The 19333-nt window shown below is 41.8% G+C and overlaps 1 protein-coding gene across 1 annotated transcript in view; it reads left to right on the top strand.

Moving 5' to 3' along the window:
- PJA2 (praja ring finger ubiquitin ligase 2) overlaps positions 1-19333 on the top strand; it is a 193716-nt gene that overhangs the window by 148472 nt on the left and 25911 nt on the right. Inside the window, exon 11 of the transcript XR_010588822.1 lies at positions 9963-10133. The gene's annotated coding sequence lies outside the window, so the exon portion shown is untranslated. The remainder of the gene's footprint in view (positions 1-9962; positions 10134-19333) is intronic.

The raw sequence follows: 19333 nt of genomic DNA, 5'->3' as shown, positions 1-19333 counted from the left end.
CAGCTCTCAGTCTCTCTGCTGCTTCCATTAGTATACAATAAATGATGACCGTGTATACCAAATTGTGTAATCCTTTTCTTGTTGGAGGCTTTTTACATTTGATTCATTTAAAAGAACTGTATTTCATTATTAGGGATCCCCTCTTTTAAGCAATTTCTCTTAATACCCCAAAGTTATACCTTGGTTTATATCATTTAACATTTCTTCTTCCTTGTGTGAGTCAATTCCTATTATTTCTAAAGTGCCATACTTATTACAGTGAAAACCAACAAAATACTTAAAATTTTCTAAATTTGGAGGACATACTCCGTACTTTATTTAATTTATACATAAGAATTTCACATCCTTTAGGATTTACAAGAGACATTATCCATGTATAGAAGGATATAGATCCAAGGCAAACAAATGTGCAGATTCTAATTTGGGGTGAAAGTTGGCTTATTTATGGTATATTCGATTTATAAGGACAGCAATCTATAGTTTATACTTTGGGGTGAAAACTTGTGGCTTGGATTTCTTGGAGCAATGGTAGTTTGTCCAATTTGACCTTTGATCTTACTGCCACATTTCTAATTTGCTTAACTTGCATCTTCCGCACCCATCTCTTGATCCATTCACAATGTGCAATGGGTCACTGCATAAGAAAGTAAGGTGTCACCCTTACTGGGTAACTTTTTAGCTAAGTTGGAGGAGAGAAAGAGGTTTTATCCATATGCAAATTGAGAGATTCTTGCCTGGGTGATTGACAGTACTGTCACTTAGCCATTTTAGCTTCTGTTCTTGGGGAGAGGAACTTTGGCTGATTTGTGTGTCCTTAGACAAAGCGTCTCATGTGATGTAAGGCATTTTCTTATTGTCTTTACTTCTTAGGTTGATCCTGTTTTGGGGATAAACAGAGGAGGACAGCTTTTCCAGAAGGAACCATTAGCCATTACTCATTCAAGGCATATGTGTTTCTCATAGCCCATATACTATCCCTAATCAGATTCCATGGCAAGCTGCTGCATTGCCTCCCTGCAATGTTCAGCAGTTTATTCCATGATGAGGGATTCCATGATTTTGGGGGAACGATGGATGTTGTTTCTGCTCATTACTGGAACACTTCATTGGTGGCTAGTGAGAGGGCAGCCTAGTTTTCAGGCAGCAATCGGCTTAGGAAGAGGAGAGGATCTCCTACCAGTTTCAGAAGCAGGGATGAGCAGGGAGTGCATGTGGCTCCGGAAGGAAGCATAGAGAAGCATAGGCAACAGGAATGGGCTGACAAGTATCTTTTGAGCAATTTGTAAATTGAGTAATCTGCAGGTATAGGGGTGAGGGAAGGGAAGTCTTTAAAGAGGCTGGGGGTCAGTGGCATCAACTCCTCCCCTAGGGAGGGACACTTTTGGGAAGAAGAGCACATGAAAAACTGATGCATTCCCAGGGCAAAACTTGCTCTCATAAGTGTCATGAGCTAGGGATAAAAGTAAGGGATGGTTTAGCATTAACTCAGAGAGGGCTTAATTCCATTAAAGCCAGGAGAAATCCCTGCCCACTTCATCCCTGCTTACTATTCTAGCATTTGCAGGCAGTCAAAATGATAGTTAAAATGACAGCAACTTAACAACCACAGTTCTCTCTGGAAGTGTTTTACCTCATTACAAGTGACACCCAAGATGACTGTAACCTAAAGATTAGAGACAAATGTATCTTTTTGTCACTTTATTTGCTTTATGCATTTGACGGGTTTGCATATAGTCAGTTTTATTCTCCCCTGTTTTTGTGTGGATTATTATTAATTTATATTAAGATAGCTATGACAAGGACTCCATTGTACGAAGCATGATGCAGATATAACAAATACAGTGCCTGTTGCAAAGAGCGTACATTTTAAGTGTTAAACTACAGACACTGCTGGATAAAACAGACACTGCTGGATAAAACAGACAATGGGGAGCACAAGGGAAACAATGAGAATATACTGGTCAAGTAAAGAAATCAGTTGCAAGAAACCAGCTGCCTAACCATTTCACAGCAAGAGGGGAGAGACTGATACTGTTTCTTAAAAAAGAGGAAAATAGAAAATCACAATGAGCAGAGGGATAAAGAGCAGGTGTAGTACCTGAAACTATGTCTTCTACTTCATGTTTTGAAACTGACTAGATTTTAGTTTGATGCCATTCCTTGAAGGTTGAATTCCAGCTTTCATTATAACCTGTCTCTTTTGGTTGCTCATACTTTTCTCAGACAAATTCCTGTAAGGCTAGATTGCTGTTCTATGCTTGCTCTCTGCTCAGAGGTTACTGCTTTGTTTTGTTTTCTTGAAGCTGTAGCAATATCCCTTCAGCCGTTGTTTTGTTTTTAATTACCATGTACAATCAGAGATTGTGGGTCCATAAATCAACAACACCTAAACCAACTTTCTTCCCCCTGGGCTGTTCGTGAAGAAATTCAGTTCAGTAGCTTTTGCAACATGACTGTTCAGTTTTCTTATACATGTGCAGTAAGGTGATTCTTTTTTTACATTTCAGTCAAAGCCATATATGTTGGGGTTGGAGAAGACTGTGCCCAATCCTTTGTGTCTTATAGCTCTGGGAATTCAGAACAGCTGGGAGCTTTGAAGTTTTCCATCTTATCTTGTGGAGTTTCCTAACTTTTGAAAGCTTGATTTCTTAATGTTGATTAATACTAATATTTTCCATTAAATTTTATATTTGTATATATTTAGTTATAACATTTCTGGCACTATCTAAGAACAAATGGGACTCACTATAACTCTTTATTCTTTTCCATCTTTTCATTCCACTTTTCATTTGTCTTCCTCTTTTAGTCTTTTTTTCCTCTTCCTTTTCACTTCCTTTACCTGAATTGCATTCTCTCCTTTTTCCTCTGAGCTTTCAATATCTCTTCATTATCTTCCGTCTTCCCTCCTCACCTATTTCTTACACAATAAATAAATAAATGGAGATATCCTATCTCCTAGAACTGGAAGGGACCTTGAAAGGTCATCGAGTCCAGCCCTCTGTCTTCACTAGCAGGACCAAGTACTGATTTTGCCCCAGATCCCTAAGGGGCCCCCTCAAGGATTGAACTCACAACCCTGGGTTTAGCAGGCCACTGAGCTATCCCTCCCCTCACCCCGACACTTTCTTGACACTTCTCTAAAATCAGCTGAACATGAGCTCCTGATGAGATACTATCCAAAAGGGCTAATGTGATCCTTGGATGCAGAAACAGTAGGGGTTAGGAGGTTATGTTGCCTGTGAATTTGGTACTGGTGCGATCACTATTGGAATAGAGTCTCCCACTTTGGTATCTACAATGCAAAAAGATGTTGATAAATTGGAGAGGTGTCAGAAAAGGACCATCAGAATGATTAAAGGACTGAAAAACATGCCTTGTAGTGAGACTGCAGGAGCTCAATATATTTAGCTTAACAAAGAGACTATTAAGGGGTGACTTGATCACAGTCTATAAAAACCTAAATGGGGAACAAAAATTGGTAATCGAGAGCTTTTCAATCTAGCAAACAAAGGTGTAACAAGTTCCAGTGGTTGGAAGTTGAAGCCAGACAAATTAAAACTCAAAATAAGATGCACAAATTTAACAGTGAGGATAATTAGCCATTATAACAGTTCACAAATGTTGTGGTGGATTCTCCATCACTGGAAATGTTTAAATCTAAGACTCAATCTTTTTCTAATATATTTACTCTAGTTCAAACAGGACTTAATTTAGGGAAGTCCCATGGTCTGTATTTATTCAAGAGGTCTGACCAGATGATCACAGTGGTCTTTTCTTGCTTTATAATCTCTGAATCTATGAAAAAAATCTCCCTTGATTTAAAACTACCCTTCTGTACTCCGTTAATGCGGGGGGTGATGACAAGAGGATCTGGTAGCCAGAAGTAGTAGGAATGGATCATTGGTTGCTTATTAGATGGAGCTTTCCTCACTGCCTATAGTGGGTTGGGGAATCCTTTTCTCTCTCCCTCCCCAGATTGAGATATGGTAGAATCACTGGGGTTGAATTGTCTGTATCTCAGGGATGAGGCCTGAGCAGGAGGAGAAAGTTATTCCTACATAACTTGGGAAGCCATAGGAAGGTGAATACTAATACCCTTTACAAATGATTAAGCTAACTAACCTACCTGCGTTCCACTGAATTACAGAGAGTTATCCTAGGGGACAAACCTGGTCTGGCAGGAGTTTGGACTGATGACGTGAATGGTTTGATTCTGTGATGATGAAGTACATGCAGAATTTACTGTAGCCAACCATTTCTGGAACTGTGCTGGAATTCCTGAGAACCTGCCACTGTACCAAATGTGTACAAAAGTATAATGTATGCAGAATGGGTGACCGCTACTTGCCATGTGTTTATCCATTAAAGGGTAGCATCACATACCTAAAGTAGTTTAATACTTTTGCCCATATTAGTTGGTCAAAAGTTGCCGGTGCCAAAAATTGACAGACTAATAATTAGGTGAACAGTGTCACACAATCTGCTGCAAGAAACTTTGTATGTATTTCAGAACCCAAGAAACAAGATGGCCCCTCCCTCCTCTTTGCCTCTTGTTTTTGGCAGCTATAATGCCCCTCCTTCACTGTAGGTATGTCTACACTGCAATAAAAGACCCTCACAGCATGGCTGCAACTGGCTGTCAGTTGACTCGGGCCCACAGGGTTCGAGGTGCAGGAATATAAAATTGTAGCATAAATGTCTGGGCTCTGACTGGAGCCCTGGCTCTGAGACCCCATGAGGGATCCAGACTGAACCCAAATGTCTACACTGCTATTTTTTTTGCCCCTAGTCCAAGCCCCCCAGACCTGAGTCAGCTGACTCAGTCTCTGGGACTCAGTGCTGCAGGTGTTTCATTGCAGTCTAGACACACCAAATATGCAAGCTCCATTGAGAACCTGTGTGTGGCTCTCATCCCCTAAACTGTGTCAGCCAGTATCTTTAGAGCTTTGATATGCCCTAAGAGCTCCGCTGGTACCCATGATAGTTCAAAGGAGATGTTGCTAGCAAAGAGGATCCTGCAGTGCACCAGAGATCAAAATTACCTGTACAAATGAAACCTCTGAAGTGTGGAATCTATTGGCAGCGAGAACCCTGCGATGTCTCTCCACTCAGGAGGTTTTGGGACATGCTTCAGAGCTTTTGAAAAGCTCTGGTAGCAGGGACAAACTCCTGGGGTGTATAAGAGCAGCATTTTGAGGATGCTGGGTTACTGCACCTTGGCACAATTTATAAGTAGGTAGGAAGTGGAAAATGGACCTGATTCTCCACTGCCTTGCACTCTGTGTAATCACTTGCATCTGTGCAAAATCTGTATACAGTGCTACCCGGTCAAAACTGCAGGATTACACATCCACTTGGCACAGATGTAAATGACTAGATTAGGGTGCCAGACAGTGGAGAATTAGTTAGCTCTGATGCATGAGCATTTCATACTGAGAAGCATGAGCAGGGGAAAAAGGAAGGCGTTGATAAAGGGAGAAGTGCATTGGTAGAAAGGAGACTTCTTGTTTTTCTCTGCATTAAATGGTGTTGGTTCAAGTTCTGAAGTTTGTATTTAATAATAAACATTATTACCCTGTATGGTTTAATAGCGCTTCGTTCTTCTTCCTTGGTCTGAAGGGCAAATATTTTTCTGATAGCCTTAGTTAGCCCTTCTTGCTGTAGCCAGTTTCTGATGTAAAATGTTTGCATGGTTTTAGAAAACAAAACAACAGTTCATCCAAATGTCAAAAGGCTGTCTGTTGAAATAATAAAAAGTTATACAAGAAGAGCCGGGCTGACTTCTCTGCCCCAGTGCTCTTGTAGGTTTCATATCACTGTATGGTGGAGCTTCTAGGTCAGATGTGCCAATTTAATGTCTCCCTTTAAAATATTTGCTCTTTTTTAATGTGACTGTTTTAGTGTCACTAAATGTTTTCTCCTCCCCACCCCTTGAGGTTGCTCTCGGATTTGTGAAACGTTTGAAATGGGATAGTTATATAACTCAGTTTTTACCACCTTCCTAAAAGCAAAAGAATCATTCAATTTTAATTGCACAGATGCAGAAAAGTCCATATATTTAAAAAAAAATTAAAAACAAACTTTTTAACTCACTGTCTTTCAAATATAGCAGCCACTACAGCTGCTAGGCTGCACTCTTCTTTAATGTCTGTGCAAATGGAGGTAGCTTCCATATTTTACCATCAATTCAGTATAATCATATCAAGAATGATTAAAGATTAATTTACAAACCTGAATAGAAAGTTGAAGCCAAGTGAAATTGGAGTTGAAGTTCATGCTCTGATTTTCATGAAATTCATAAAAATCAGATACCTGGCAACCCTAGGCATAGCCCAGGTTAGGGAAGTCTGGGCCTGCTCTAGCTTTGCACCAACTAGGGACCTTCTGCTAACTAGGGACAGCTGGAGTGCACTGCACTCAGGCCACTGTCCCCTGCCTCCAGGTGCTGCGGGGCCTGCAAGGGAGCGAACTAGGAGCCAGCTTTGCCAGCACCATATCCTCTGGGGACTTCTTCAGGCTGGGGCTATGCCCAGCAGAGGATTTAGGGGATACATCTGGTCCCAATGTGCTATCTGAGTGTGCTACCTGCCTCTAACGTTAGAGCATCATGCTATGATCCCCTTGAAGTTCAATCATGTACCACCAGTAAGGGCAGTGCTCATTTTCTAGCTTGGGAGGGCAGTACTTGGTAGTCTGCAGGTAAAGAGTATCCACAGCTGTGCATCTTGACCTTCCTTTCTGTCACACATTCTCTTTTCCCCTCCCAGAAGTATTGCTGGAGCACAATCCAATTGTCTGAGTCTAGTTAAGATCTTATGGTGCTTCTTTAACACCTTCCAGTTCAAATGATCTTTGTTTTATTCCTCTTTTTGGTAATTTGCTCCTGTGATAAATAAAGTGGGGGATAGCTTCCTTTGATGGACAGCCAGCCAGCCAGTTAGCTGTAAAATCCCTCTTGGTAGCTGTTCTTTACTTGCTTTACCTGTAAAGGATTAAAACGTCCCTCAGGTAAAGAAAAAAAAAGTGGGCACTGACCAAAAGAGCCAATGGGACGGTAGAACTTTTTAAAATGGGGAAAGAAACTTTCCCTTTGTCTGTTGTTCTCTGGGCTGCAGTGCCAGAGTAGCAATGCTATAAGCAGGAGTGCTGTGTGAGGCTTGAACCAGGTATGAAAATTCATCAGATGATACCTAAAATTTACTTATTTGGAACCCCCCCAAATATGTAAGTAAATGAGGGATGTTTAGCTAGATGCAATCAGGTTTATTTTCTTTATTTTGGCTTGTGGATCTCCTCTGTGCTAACCCCTGATGCTTTTGTTTGCTTGTAACCTTTAAGTTGAACTCCCAAGAAAGCTGTTTTGGGTGTTTAGTTTTTGTAATTGTTTCTTTTAAGATCTATCAAAAAGCCTGAGTTCTAGATGTATTTTTTCCCTTTTTGTTTTTAATAAAATTTACCTTTTTTAAGAGCAGGATTGGATTTTCGGTTTCCTAAGAGGTTTGTTTATGTTGTTTGATTAGCTGATAGCCACAGCTCATTTCCTTTGTTTTCTTTCTCAGCTCTTCCTAGGAGTGGGGGAGTGGGGGAAAGGGCTTGAGGGTACTCCACAGGGAGGAAGTGCTCCTTCTTGGGTTCAAAGGGTTTTTTTGCATTTGGGTGGTGGCAGTGTTTACCAAGCCAAGGTCAGAGAAAAGCTGTAACCTTGGGAGTTTAAAACAGGGCTGCCCCGGAGGGGCCCCCATGAGAATATAGTATTCTATAGTATTGCAGCTTTTTTTATGGAAGGGGCCCCCGAAATTGCTTTGCCCCAGGCCCCCTGAATCCTTTGGGCAGCCCTGATTTAAAACAAGCCTGGAGTGGCACATATTATTTTTTAGAATCCTTGTAGGCCCCCACCTTCTGCACTTGGAGTGACAAAGTGGGGATTCAGGCTTGACAGCTCCATATTTTATTTTTTATACCAGATATGGAGCAGGATGGGATTTCACCCTATAACAGGGTGGCTTGCCTGGAAGGGCTGGAGCCAGCCAGCCCTCATTACTAAGGAGCCACACCTGTGCCATGGCAGTAGGAAGCTGCAGAGGGGGGGATCAGAGGCTGCTAGGAGTGAGCAGGCTGTAGCAGTGTCCTGGGGCTTAGGTCTGAGACTTCAGTCAGGTAAGGCCTGGGAGTGGTCTTCTAAAGCAGGAAAGACCCCAGGTAGGAAGGCCTGAGAGGAGGTAAGGCAACCTGTGTTTTGGGTGGACTTTGTTCTGGGATTTTAAATTTTATTTTGAGTTTATTTTGTATCAATAAACCCAGGCCCTAAGGCAGGGAATGTTTGACCACAAAAAGCCTGGGTGAAATTTTAGTTTTATAATCCAAGAGGGGAAACAAAGGCAGGCAGGCTGTCTGCATCGGAACCCCCAAAGCTATGGTGGGGGTGTGTGTGCATAGATGGCTGCCTGTTTGTTACACTCCCAGACAGAAATAAGATGTCCCAGAACCCAAGCATTGTAGGAAAGATTAAAGCAGGAATCCTAGAAAAAGAAGATACGTGTTTGAATGGTTTTTGTGTGAGAAACAGGTGGTGGTGGCTCTATTTTGGGAGAGGAAGAGTAGATTAGAAGAGATGATTTTATATTTAAATGGCACTTTTCGTCATGTATGCTTGCGTATGTATTCAGGATAAGAAGTGCAGAATACCATGACCAACTGAAACAGGAGGTTGGAAGGATGTGTGTAGGCAGGCAGTAGGTAACAGAGGGAAATTTGGTTAGGGCTCCAGGACTAATCCCACTTTTGCAAAATCCTGCAGGATGTTTAAAACAGGAATTAGAGTCAGGAGAGAGGTTATTTCCCCCACTTTGCTAGACTTGCTTTATGACTATAGGCAGTCAGTTAACCATTCTGGGCCTCAGTTTTCTCATGTAAATACTCACCCACCTGTGTAAAATGCTTTTAAGATCCTCTCATAAAAGGCGATGATTATTTTCAGGGACTCAGGTTCATATCTCATCTAAAAGGTGGCACCTTTCACAGCACATGAACACCAAGCTATAGGTTTGATTTAGCGTTCAATAAGACTTTTCTAATGAGCCATCAACATCATTCCTATAGCTGCACAGTTTTTAGGGTAGAGCGCTGCTTTTCAAGTACTGAGGATCAACCCTGTTAGTTGTTGAGATCTGGCAAGATCACAGGCTGGGGGGGCAGGTTCTGATTGAAGAAATGTTCAGTAGGGGAAAATGGGCAAAATAAGCTTTTGGCTAAGTTTGTGTGTATAATTGCTTCTATGTTGGTGTCCTGAGCATTGCTTGTATCCCACTGTGGTTTTCTACTTCATCTCTTCTTCTGAAGGTTTTTAAGAGTTCAGCCTCAGGGGGTGCCTTGTAGAGTGGTGACCCCCCTCCATCAAACTTAATTGCTGCCCTTTTTAATTTTAGCAGTCACCAGCTTAGCAGCTAATAGCTAAAATGAAAAGTCTTGGAAATGTTATCTAATATTTAATCAATAATCCCATCCATCAGTCTGCATTGAAAATCATAGAAAAGCTATGAAAGGGGGAAAAATAACCATGAAGTGAAAAAGAGCGCTTTAATACCTTCCAGCATTACAAGAGAACAGATGTGCCTCATCGCACAATGTTTGGACATGGACACCAGCTGTTTGTAAACCCCTCCAGACAGCACAGTTTAGAATGTAATTTGTCAAGTATATCTATTGATTATAATTCTAACAAGAACTTTTTTTTATTATCAAGAAAAATTATATTCTTTTGCTTTTGCCCTCTATTTGAAGACTGATTGTCAAATTAAATCAGTGTGTATTAATTATGCATTAGTGAAGATTATTCCACAATTCTCACAATCAGCCCCCCCTTTTTGTTGTTGAGCAAAAAATTTACATTTATATTAAAGTAGAGAAGCTATTGAGGAAGAAACTGCTACAGATTCCAATTGTATTGTTTTCTCTCCTATCAGACACAACAACATAGATCGGAGACTTCTTTCTTTTTAAAAGGAACCCCAAAAAAGCTATCAGCCAGGTCAGGAAATGAAGTACTTTTTACAGTCGGTCAGAGTTTCCGCTGATTCATGAGGAAATTAAGGGAGGAAAGAGCTGATCACAGATGCAGGGATACTTTTGAACAGGTGAGAAGACGTAATATTGACAAAAGCATTCTCCTTTTATGGTTTTCTATGAAGAACCAAGGCCAGCTGTGCCTATCATTATTGTAACACGTTGTAACCGTGCATTTTCTTCAAACATTACTAGAGGTTTGTCCGCCCCCCCCCCCCCCCCCCCCCCCGCTTTTAGACTGAGCATTTACTGCAGAGCACTGCTAACTCTTGGATATTGGAATGTCATGTTCTAAGCATACCATATATTTCAGGAATATATCTCAGCATGCACACACAGTGTCTGAGTACTACGTACCATACATACGTGGATCAGGGCTCTATTGTGCTAGGTGCTCTACAAAAAAAGAACAAAAAGACCATCCCTGCCTGAAGGGGCTTACAATCTATGTATAAGATGAGACAATAAATTGATACAAATAAACAAAGAGACAGTAATAACATGTAAAAAGCAACAGAGTTCTGTGGCACCTTCTAAGACTAACAGATGTATTGGAGCATAAGCTTTCGTGGGTGAATACCCATTTCATCAGATTCAGAGCCGTATGGAATGGAAATCTATCAACCTCTTGCTTTTTACAGATCCAGACTAACACGGCTACCCCTCTGATAAGTAATAACATGGTAGGCAGTGGTGTCTGCACACCAGCAGCAAATCTTTTTCAAGTTTTACGCATGCATCCTGGCAACAGTTCTGAGGAGGGATTTGAAGGAGGCTATTGAAGTAGCTATGTGGATGTATATGAGGAGCACTTACCAAGTATATGGGACAGCATAGGAAAAAGCATAAAAGTGCTTGTTGAAAATTTTACAAGTGGGCATTAGAGACTGGAATCATGGGCTGATCAGAGGTGAAAATCATCTGCTCAGCACCAAATGAGAGGGTGGCTGTGAAGGGCCCTGAAAGTGAATATGCATGTTCTCGGAGAGCTTGGTCTCATGGCTAGATTTATTGGAACTTACTATTTGCCAAATTCCAGCAATGTGTATTAATTTCTGAGCTATTTGGATCTCTTTGTGGAGCCCAAGGTCATTTTAAAAGACTGTCCACATTTTCAAATGTTGACACCTGTTTTGCTCTGCAAAGTGTGTATGTGTGTGTTTGTGTGTGGGGGGGAGGATGGGGTCAGGCAAACAAGTTATCATTCATATGTACTGGCTTATTTTTTCAAATAAAATATGTAAAGTAAACTCAGAAAAATCTCTCACATTTGAAAGTTTAGGATCCTTTTTGTAATTGTATTTATGGCTCTAATTAGTTGTATTTATGCACTAAAGATAGAATATGGAAAAGCCATGCATAAATACGTTGATAACATTGACCACTGTCCAGTGTAGAAGGTATACTCTGATATTCCTTTAATTTAAATAGAAGGCAGTTGTGCAGGAACTGAAGGAGGACCAGTTCCAGAGCTTCTCACTGTTGATTGTCCACTTAACTAGTGATGATTATTGATGACCGTTGAGCTTTTCATGCAGAGTAAGGAATGGAAGAGTGGCTCTACCTGCAGCAGAAGCCCCTGTTGGTCAGTCTGGTAGAATAGAGCACTCACCAGTCCTCTGCCAGTGAATAACTGTTTCCACTCTTTGAGAACTCAAACCTTCCCCATCCCTCATCTTTGCTGAGTCTGAGATCTTCACCCCATGGCAGTGCTGCTGTTTCCATTACCAAGTCACTGTTACATGATTTAATTTGAAGGGCATATCACATCAACCCCTTGTTGTTTTTCCATTTGACTTTCTATGCTTCATTCTGTCTGTCCTCAGCAACAACAAAATAAGACTTTCAAATGTGTTTACAGAAATACAAATTGGTCTTCCCTTTCAAAAAGGAAGGATACAAACAACAGTTTGCTTGCTGCATATTGAATGTCATTGCCACATAAATATCTAATGCTCTTTTCAGGCCTAGATTATGCAACTTTTCTCTAGAGGATCAGCAGAATACATAAAATCAGGCTTATTCCCAGTGAGATTGTGGGGGTTTTATTTGGGGGGGGAGGGGAGGAGATTAAGGAAATTGAGAAGGTCTTAGCAGCAAAACAAATTTTAAAAAAACTGGTTGCGGACAAGAATCTAATTTAAAAATGATCACTGTTTGTAGGAGTTGAGAGAACTTACTTGAATCATTTTAAAAAGGAAACTTTTGCAGTTGTTTGAGAAATTCTTTTGTGAAACCTAGATATTAATAAATTGTAAGTAACTATGGAAGAGAAGACGAGCAAGATGAAAAGGTTGCAGTCTAAGTAGGCGATATAGCAATCTAAACAAAACAAATATATTGGAAAATAACAACAGTAAAAAAAAAACTTGTGCCAGAACATTTCAATTACTGTGCCACTGTGGAAATTCTGGGTGAAGGGTAACACAGAAGTGGCCTCAACCTAGCCTCCATTTTTGTGGAAATAGTGTTGCTGTAAATTATAATGAATAGACATGTAACTCTCTGATTTCCAGGTGCAATCAAATAGTTTAATGTCTAAATGCTAAATAGCAAATACCCAAAGTCAAAGATGGAATATAGCAAAACTCCAGCCTGGCCTCCTTATTCCTATGACAGTGGATTCTCTGCGAGGGGGTGTATAATCAAACACTGGCATGACCACCTCAGCTGTCAGATGGTGTGTGCTCTTGGGATGTTTCTTCAAGAGCCACCATCAATTGCTATTCCCTTCTGGGTGCGTTTGGTGAAGGCCAGATTTCACTACCACAAGGACCTAATTGGTGACTCGCTCCGCCCCTATTCTTTGCCAGCCCCCAGCGCATGCCACTGCAGGCAGGTCCTAGAGCCTGCAGGGTTTGCATTGGTAAAAGCCATATTGTTTGTTGTATTACAGTAGCACACATCCCAAAAGGACAAATTTCTCTTCCCATTAATTGCTTTCCAGCATGTGGAACCTACATTTCTGCTAGTGTGCATGGGCACTGCCTCCCCTAGCACCTAACTCACAGCTATGTCCTGGCAACATTCACATGTCCTCCTGCATCAGGCCCCACACAATACACAGCTAGATAAGTCTTTTACTCAATAGCCCAGTGGTTTGAGCTCTCATGCCCTATACTGGAGTTGCAAGTTCAAATCCCCACTCTTCCTGATGTGGGGCAGGGACTTGAACCCAGGTTTCCACCCTTCCAGGTGGCTGCCCTAAGCACCAACCTATAGAGTTGTTCTTGTTATAGTTCTCTGGCTCAATTACACTTTTTATAAAATAAATAAATGTTAAGAGCTTCAACAAGAGAAATTGAGAGAGACTCTCCCTAAATACCCTGTAGCCCAGGAGTTAGGGTACTCCTTAAGAGGTGGGACACTGGTTCAAATTCCTGAATACATATCAGGCAGAGTTAGGATGTGAATCCAGGTCTCCCATAGCTCAGGTGGCGAGCACTGGATGTTCAGAGAAAGATTCTAGGCCATGAGTTGGATTTTATGCAGACATATCTATGCTTATTTCATTTTACTCTTTTAAAAGCAGACCCACAGTGACGTCACTAGGTGTGGGACTCAGGAGTTCAGCACATGTAGAATCAGATGCCCACTGCACAGCACGGCAGGCTCAGAGCCTGAAGTCTAATGGTGTTACTGTGCACTCCTTCAGTTGCACTTCTACTCACTAGCCAGCTATTTCCAGTCACTGCTGCTGAACATATATATTACCACCCCACCCTCTATCGCTGCTGCTTCAACTATCTCATGAACAGGGCTGGCTCTGGCTTTTTTGCTGCCCCAGGCAAAAAAGTCCCCCGCAGCCCCCCCCCCAGAGCGCGGTCGCCAGCCGCTCTCCCTGACCGGCCGGAGAGCAGGGGGGAGGGCGGAGAGCCCGGCCGGGACTCCGCTCTCCCCGGCGGCCAGAGTGCCGCGCCCTGCCGCCCCCCTCCAGGTGCCGCCCCAAGCACAAGCTTGGTGGGCTGGTGCCTGGAGCCGGCTTTGCTCATGAAAGAAACAGACACCTCTAGAATAAAGAGACATCTTAGTTCTTCTCTTTGTCAGCTCTGGCAATGATGCTGCTTTCAGTCCCCTGTCTGTTGTCTTTTGTCTTTTATGCCTATTTTGTAAATATTTTCCCAACCAGAAGATATGAATGTCATTGGAATCTGAACAGCCACCCGTAGAAAATTCATCAGTTGAGACACATTTGGAGGCTTTTTGGAGGAGATGGGGGAAATTTGATAATTAAGGTAGTTCCTGAATATTTCTCAAAAAAAATTTCATACATTTGAATTAATATATGCAGGAAAAAAGCGTGTTATCCCAGCCTGTTATGTCTTTCTCCTTTTCCCAGTTCCCACTTCTTCTTTAGCAGCCACAAGCAGAACATAAACATGGCCATACTGGGTCAGACCAAAGGTCTGTCTAGCCCAGTATCCTGTCTCTGATAGTGGCCAGTGCCAGATGGTTGAGAGGGAATGAACAGCCAGGACAATTTGAGTGATCCATCCCGTTATCCAGTCCCAGCTTCTGGCAGTTGGAGGTTTAAGGATACCTGGAGCATGAGATTGCATCCCTGCCCATCTTTGCTAATAGCCATTTATGGACCTATCCTCCAGTAACTTGTCTAGTTTAGTTTTTTTTTTAAATCCAGTTGTAGTTTTGGCCTTCACAACAACTACTGGCAATGAGTTCCACAGGTTGACTGTGTATTACCTGAAAAAGTACTTCATTTTGTTTGGCTTAAATCGGCTGTCTATTAATTGCATTGGGTGACCCTTAGTTCTTGTAAATAACACTTCCCTATTCACTTTCTCAATACCATTTGGGATTTTTTTTTTATAGGCCTCTATCATATCCCCACTTAGTCATCTCTTTTCTAAACTAAGCAATCTCAGTTTTTTTAAATCTCTCCTTGTATGGAAGCTGCTCCATACCCCAAATCATTTATGGTGCCCTTCTCTGCGCCATTTACAATTCTAATGTATCTTTTTCAAGATGAGGCAACCTGAACTGCAGGCATTATTCAAGATGTGGGCATACTATGGATTTATGTAGTGGCATTATGATATTTTCTGTTTTATTATTGATCCCTTTCCTAATAATTCTTAACATTCTGTTCGCTTTTTTGTTTGTCAATGCACATGTTTTCAGAGGACTACTCACCATGACTCCAAGATCTTTCTTAAGTGGTAACAGCTAATCTAGACCCCCATCATTTTGTATGTATTTTTGGGATTATGTGTTCAATGTGCATTACTTTGCATTTATCCATATTGAATTTCATCTGCCATTTTGTTGCCCAGTCACCAGTTTTGTCAGTAACTCTTTGCAGTCAGTTTTGGATTTAAGTCATCAGTAATCTTAAGTAATTTTGTATCATCTTCAAATTTTGCAACCTTACTGTTTATCCCTTTTTGAATATGTTCAATAGTAGAGGTCCCTGTGCCAATCTTTGGGGGACCGCACTCTTTACCTCTCTTAATTGTGAAAACTGATCATTTATTCCTATTTTCTAGCTAGTTACTAATCCATGAGATAACCTACCCACTTAAGCAAACTAATCAGTCATGGGATAAGTGCCTTTGGTGACGACCTTGTCACAGTGTGCTTGGACTTTCAGAAAGCTTTTATCAACTGGATCACCCTTCTCAACAAGCACATGGAGATTAGTGTGGCATGATTTCCCTTTACAAAAGCCATATTGACTCAGCTAAACACAATATGTTGGGGAAAAGTGTATTCTAATTTTGTTCTTTACTATACTTTCAGCCAGTTTGCCTGGTACTGAAATTAGTTTTACCAGCCTGTAATTGCCAGGATAGCCGCTGAAGCCTTTTTTAAAAAAAAAGTAGTGTGACATTAGCCACCCTCCTTTCCTCCGGTTCAGAGGCTGATTTAAGCAATAGATCACATACCACAGCCAGTTCTGCAATTTCATATTTGAGCTCCTTCTGCACTCTTGGGTGAATATCCATCTGGTCCTGGTGATTTATTATTGTTTAATTTATCAATTTGTTCCAAAACCTTCTCTGTTGATACCTCAGTTTGGGACAGTTCCTCAGATTTCTCACCTAAAAAGAATGGCATTGGTGTGGGTATCTCCCCCAGATTCTCTGCAGTGATGACCGATGCAAAGTATTCATTTAGCTCAGTGGTTCTCAAACTGTGGGTTGGGACCCAAAGTGGATCATAATCCCATTTTAATGGGTTTGCCAGGGCTGGCTTAGACTTGCTGGGGTCTGGGGCTGAAGTCGAAGCCCAAGGGCTTCAGCGCTGGGCAGTGGAGCTCAGGTTACAGGCCCCCCCTGCCTGGGCTGAAGCCCTTGGGCTTGGGCTTTGGCTTTTCCCTCTCCTGGCCCCCTTACTGCCCAGGGCAGTGGGGTTCAGGAAGGTTCAGACTTTGGACCCCCATTCTGGGATCATGTAGTAATTTTTGTTAGAAGAGGGTCATGCTGCAATGAAGTTTGAGAATACAAAGCTTTTCCACAATGGCCTTATCTTTCTTGAGTGCTCTTTCTGTACCTCGATTGTCCAGTGACCACACACTGACTGTTTGGCTGGCTTCCTGCTTCTGATGTACTTAAAAGAATTTTTGTTGTTAATTTTTGTGTCCTTAGCTAGTTGCTCTTCACATTCTTTCTTGACCTGCCTAATTATACTTTTACACTTGACTTGCTAGAGTTCATGATTCTTTCTGGTTTTCTCACTAGATTTGACTTCCAATTTTGAAAGGATGCCATTTTGCCTCTAATGACCTCCTTTACTCTGCTGTTTAGCCATGATGGCATTGTTGGGTTCTCTTACTGTTTTTTGGCTTAGTTTGACCTGCTGTTATGGCATTTTTAAATAGTCTTCATGCAGTTAGTATGCATTTAATTCTTTGTGATTTCTCCTTTATAATTTCCTTTTAACTACCTTCCTCATTTTTGTGTACTTTCCCCTTTTTGAAGTTAAATGCTACTATGGTGGGTTTCTCTGGTATTTTTACCACTACCAGGAAGTTAAATTTAATTACATGATGGTTGCTATTGTTGAGTGGTTCAGCTATATTTCCCTCTTGGACCAGATCCTGTGCTCCACATAGGGCTAAATCAATAATTGCCTCTCCCCAGGGACAAGCCACTCCAAGAAGTCATCATTTATGGTGTCTAGAAATTTCATTGCTGCATCCCTTTCTGAGGTGTGGTGGACCCAGTGAATATGAGGATAGACAGGGAGGGACAGCTCAGTGGTTTGCTAATCCTGCTAAGCCCAGGGTTGTGAGTTCAATCCTTGAGGGGGCCATTTAGGGATCTGGGGCAAAAATCTGTCTGGGGATTGGTCCTGCTTTGAGCAAGGGGTTGGACTAGATGACCTCCTGAGGTCCCTTCCAACCCTGATATTCTATGAAATCCTTCATTATTATTTTTCTGCTTTTGTAGCCTCTCTGATCTCTCGGAGTATTTCACAATCATCACCATCATCCTGATCAGGTGGTCGATAGGAGTAAAGCAGTAAGAATATACTATTATTCATGCATAGAATTTCTGTCCCTAGAAATTCTATGATACTGTTTGATAAGATTTTTACTTTGTTTGACTCTATGCTTTTTCACTCTTAGTGCCACTCCCCCACTATGTGACCTACTTTCTCATTCCTATATATTTTGTACCCTGCAATTACTGTCTCACTGATTATCCTCATTACACCAAGTTTCTATGATGCCTATTGTATCAATATCCTCATTTAATGCCAGGGACTCTAGTTTGCCCATATTAGTATTTAGACTTCTAACATTTGTATATAAACACTTGTACATTTTGTCAGTATTCAGTTGATTGCCTTCCTGTGTTGTATTTAAATGGGACTCTTTTATGTTTGACTGTTCCTTGCTAGTTTCTACCTGCCCTATACCAACTTCTTTCCTATCCTCTTTATTAGGATAGAGTTCCCCCTTTAATAAATTCATCCCTAAGGAATGTTCCACCCAAACCACATGCTCCTGCACGCTTTGGCTTTCCAACAGCCTGTAGTTTAAAAACTCCTCTACAACCATTTTAATTTTAAATTCTAGTAGTCTGATTCCATTTGGGTTTAGATGGAGCCCATCCTTCCTGTGTGTATATATAGGCTCTTCCTCTCCAAAAAGGTTTCCCCTGCTCTCCTCCCTACACTATAGTCTTATCCATGCATTGATGCTGTCTTTCTGGTGCGGTGCATGGAACTGGAAGCATTTCAGAGAATGCTACTATGGAGGTTCTGGAATTTAATCTCTTACCTAGCAGCCTAAATTTGTCCTCCAGGACTTCTCTCTTACCTTTCCCTATATCATTGTTACCTACATGTACCACGCCCATTGGCTTCTCCAGCACTGCACATAAGTCTGTCTAGACGTCTCTTGAAATCCACAACCTTCACACCCAGCAGGCAATTCACCATGCAGTTCTCCTGGTCATCCCAAACCCAACTGCAGTAGAACCCCATTTATCTGACTTTCTATTATCCGACTGTCCACGTTTACTGGACAACCAGCATGCACAGATCTAGAAGGGGGCGATCTCTCCTGTGGCCACTAGATGGCAGTGCACTGTTGCACTTTCCCATTCTCCGGTTTATCTGGATTTTTGATTATCCAGTCTGGCCCCGTTCCCAGATAGATCAGATAAATGGGATTCTGCTGTGTTTATATTTCTAATAATAAAATCTTCCATTACTATTACCTGGCTCTTCCTAGTAACAGGGTTCCCTCTCCAGGAGTTGTCCTCAGTGCAAGAGCATACCATGACATCTTCTGGATGGAGGGTCCCAACTATGGGCTTGTTTCCTTCCACTCCAGCTTGATGTTCCCCTTTCCCGAGACTTTCATCCTCCTTAACAGCACAGAGGCTGTCAGATGAGGTGGGACCTTTCTACTGTGTCCCTGAAAGTCTCGTCTGTGTACTTCTGTGTCTCGCTTAACTCCTCCAGTTCAGCCACCCTGGTCTCAAGAGCCTGTACGATGTCTCTGAGGGCCTTGAGCCACTTGCACTGTATGCTTACATACACCACCTTCCCAGGGGGCTGGCAATCGTACATTCTGCATTCAATGCAATAAGCTGGATTGCCCCCACTCTGCTGTTAGACTTCTACCTTCATTATTTATACTCTTGCAGGGTTTTTTTTGGTGGGGGTGGGGAAAAGGGCAGTGTTTGTTAAGTGTAAGGGAGTGCAAGAGACAGATACAAAACTCTCCTGTTTGCTGGTCGCTTAGGAGCTGGCTCTTTAAACTCCTGTTCTCCCTGAGTTAGCTCTGCCCCCTTGTCAA

The sequence above is a fragment of the Chrysemys picta genome, chromosome 6 (assembly GCF_011386835.1).
Source record: "Chrysemys picta bellii isolate R12L10 chromosome 6, ASM1138683v2, whole genome shotgun sequence".
NCBI lineage: Eukaryota > Metazoa > Chordata > Testudines > Emydidae > Chrysemys > Chrysemys picta.
The sequence above is the reverse complement of the archived record's forward strand: the minus strand, read 5'-3'. Positions and strand labels throughout refer to the sequence as shown.